General features: G+C 28.5%; 1 non-coding gene across 1 annotated transcript; it reads left to right on the plus strand.

Moving 5' to 3' along the window:
- The first annotated feature begins 3,211 nt into the window (after nt 1-3,211).
- On the plus strand, nt 3,212-3,322 carry LOC140980021 (small nucleolar RNA R71). Its single transcript, XR_012175852.1, has one exon. It is a non-coding gene; the product is annotated as a small nucleolar RNA R71 (small nucleolar RNA).
- The last annotated feature ends 315 nt before the right edge of the window (nt 3,323-3,637 follow it).

A 3,637-nucleotide genomic window follows, 5' to 3' on the forward strand; every position in this document is an offset into this window, starting at 1 on the left:
TTTATTTGCTAAATATTTTACGGCAGAATGATCAGTGTACACAATAGTAGTAGAACCAATTAAATAAGATCGAAACTTATCTAATGCAAATACTACTGAAAGTAATTCTTTTTCAGTAGTTGAATAATTTATTTGGGCACTATTTAAGGTTCTACTAGCATAATAGATTGCATACGGTTTTCCTTCTTTTCTCTGTCCTAACACAGCTCCTATAGCATAATCACTTGCATCACACATTAATTCAAATGGTAAAGACCAATCTGGAGGTTGTAAAATAGGTGATGTAATTAAAAGATTAATTATTTTTTTAAAAGCATTTTCACATTTCTGAGTCCATTCAAATTGTGTATCTTTTGTTAAAAGATTCGAAATTGGTTTAGATATTATGCTGAAATTTTTTATAAACCTTCTATAAAAACCTGCATGACCCAAGAATGATCGAACTTCTTTGACCGTTTTTGGTGATGTTAAATTAGCAATAACATCAACTTTGGCTTTATCAACTTCAATTCCTTTTTCAGATATCACATGACCTAACACAATCCCAGATTTAACCATATAATGACATTTTTCCCAATTTAAAACAAGATTTTTTTCTTCACATCGTTTTAATACTTCTTCTAGGTTTTTAAGACAATTTTCAAATGAGTTTCCAAAAACAGTTATATCATCCATAAAAACTTCTACAAATTCTTCAATCATATCACTGAAAATACTTAACATGCATCTTTGAAAAGTAGCCGGAGCATTACATAAACCAAATGGCATTCTTTTAAATGCAAAAGTTCCGAAAGGACAAGTGAAAGTAGTTTTTTCTTGATCTTCTAATGATATAGGTATTTGATAATACCCCGAATACCCATCAAGAAAACAGTAATAAGAATTTCCTGCTACTTTTTCTAGAATTTGATCTAAAAATGGTAGTGGGAAATGATCTTTTCTAGTTGCATCATTTAATTTTCTATAATCAATACACATACGCCAACTAGATGGAATCCTAGCTTGTAATAACTCTCCCTTTTCATTTTTTATAACAGTGATGCCTGACTTTTTAGGTACTACTTGTGTTGGACTTACCCATTTACTATCTGAGATTGGATAGATAATTCCAGCGTCTAATAGTTTTAATACTTCATTCTTAACAACTTCCTTCATATGTGGATTTAACCTTCTTTGTGGTTGTTGATATGTTTTAGCATTTTCTTCCAAATGAATTTTATGTGTGCAAATTAAAGGATTTATACCTTTTATATCTTTCAAAGTCCATCCAATTGCATTTTTATATTTCTTAAGTAATTTAATTAAATCTTCTTCTTGATTTGGTAGAAGAGTGGAAGAAATTACAACAGGAAATGTTTTATTTTCACCAAGAAATACATATTTCAATTCGAATGGTAAAACTTTTAATTCAAGTTTTGTATTATCATCTTTTTTAAAATTATTTTCAGACTCAAAACTTTCTATTGAAAAAACTTCAGATTGTTGATTTAAGTTTTCTTCTTGTATATTTTCTTCCATAATTGTTTCAATTTCATTATCATATTCATTTTCATTAATACTTGGTTGTTTACATAAATTGAACACATTAAGTTCTAGAGTCATATTTCCAAAAGACAATTTCATTATTCCATTTCGACAATTAATTAAAGCATTTGAAGTTGCTAGAAATGGTCGTCCCAATATTACTGGAATTTCATTATGTACTTCTATTGGTTGTGTATCCAAAACAATAAAATCTACAGGATATATGAATTTATCAACTTGAACCAACACATCTTCTACAATACCTCTAGGTATTTTGATTGACCTATCCGCCAGTAAGAGAGTAACAGAAGTGGGTTTTAATTCTCCTAAATTAAGTTTTTCATAAACTGAATAAGGAAGTAAATTCACACTTGCTCCCAAATCTAACAAAGCTTTTTTAATTTTATTTTCTCCAATAATACATGAAATTGTTGGACAACCAGGATCTTTATATTTTAAACTAGAATTATTTTGAAGAATAGAACTTACTTGTTCAGCCAAGAATGCTTTCTTCTTCACATGCAATTTTCTCTTCACAGTACATAAGTCTTTTAAAAATTTTGCATATGAAGGTACTTGTTTAATAGCATCTAATAATGGAATATTTATCTTTACTTGTTTAAAAACTTCATAGATATCAGAATCATTTTTTTGTTTTTTATGATTTGTTAATGCATGAGGAAATGGTGGAGGTTTATTTGATTCATTTACTATTTCAGATGATTTATCATTCAACATATTATTTTTAGAATTTAAGGTATCATCATTCTCAAAAGTATCAGGATTATCATCCTTACTCTTTGATTTTAAATGATCCTTGTTTTCATTACTATATGGATCATTAACTATTTTACCACTTCTAAGGGTAATAACAGATTTTATTTGATCAATTTTTTCATTTTTTAATTCTTGATTTTGATTTTTAGGATTAGGTTGAGGTTGAGATGGAAATTTTCCTTTTTCATGAATATTAAGTGCAGATGCAAATTTTGCAAGAGTTTCTTTCAAATCAGTCATAGATTGACTGTTTTGAATATTGATAGATTCTTGCTTTTGGATAAATGCATGAATTACATCTTCAAAGTTTTTTCTTGGAGGTGTAACATAAGGAATATAACCTTGATGATTTTGGTTATTTTGAAAATATTGTTGTGAGGGTTGTGCATTATTATCATTCCTCCAACTAAAATTAGGATGATTTTTCCATCCAGGATTATATGATGTTGAAAAAGGATCTAGTATTGGTTTTTTATAATTGTTAACATAATTTGCTTGTTCATGGAGACATTCTTTAAATGAAGGTAATGTTGGACAATCTTTTGTAGCATGATCATGTGTATCACATATATGACAAACAATTTCTTGAATACTTTTTAATTGACCACTCTTTTTCATTTCTAATGACTCAATTTTTCTTGCTAAAGATGCAAGTTTAGCTTGAATATCTATATCATCTTTAAGATTATAGATACCACCCCCATTTGTTGAATTATTGATTTTAGTTGTTGGTGGTTCTATTGTGCCTATATTATCCCAATTTTGAGCATTTTCTGCTAATGAATCCAAATACTCCATAGCTTCATTTGGGTTTTTATCTTCAAAAGTTCCATTACACATGAATTCTATCATTTGCCTATCTTTAGGTATTAGACCTTCATAAAAGTGAGAAACTATTCTCCATGTTTCAAAACCATGATGTGGGCATGTATTAAGTAATTCTTTATATCTATCCCAACATTGATAAAATGTTTCTCCTTGTTTTTGAGAAAAAGTAGTAATTTGTCTTTTAAAAGAGTTTGTTCTATGGGAAGGAAAAAACTTTTTGAGAAATTGTTGTTGCATTTCTTCCCATGATCTTATTGAACTTGATCTCAAATTTTGTAGCCATGTTTTAGCTTTATCTTTTAAAGAAAAAGGGAAAAGCTTTAATCGAACTATATCCATGCTACAATTTTGAACATTATAAGTGTTACAAACTTCCTCAAATTCTCTTAGATGTAAATATGCATTTTCAGAATCTAAGCCATGAAAATTTGGTAAAAGTTGAATAATTTGAGGTTTAAAGTTAAAATTAGATGCATCAGGAGGAAAAACTAAACAAGATGGGGCACCA

This window comes from Primulina huaijiensis, chromosome 6 (assembly GCF_012295235.1).
Source record: "Primulina huaijiensis isolate GDHJ02 chromosome 6, ASM1229523v2, whole genome shotgun sequence".
Classification (NCBI taxonomy): Eukaryota; Viridiplantae; Streptophyta; class Magnoliopsida; order Lamiales; family Gesneriaceae; genus Primulina; species Primulina huaijiensis.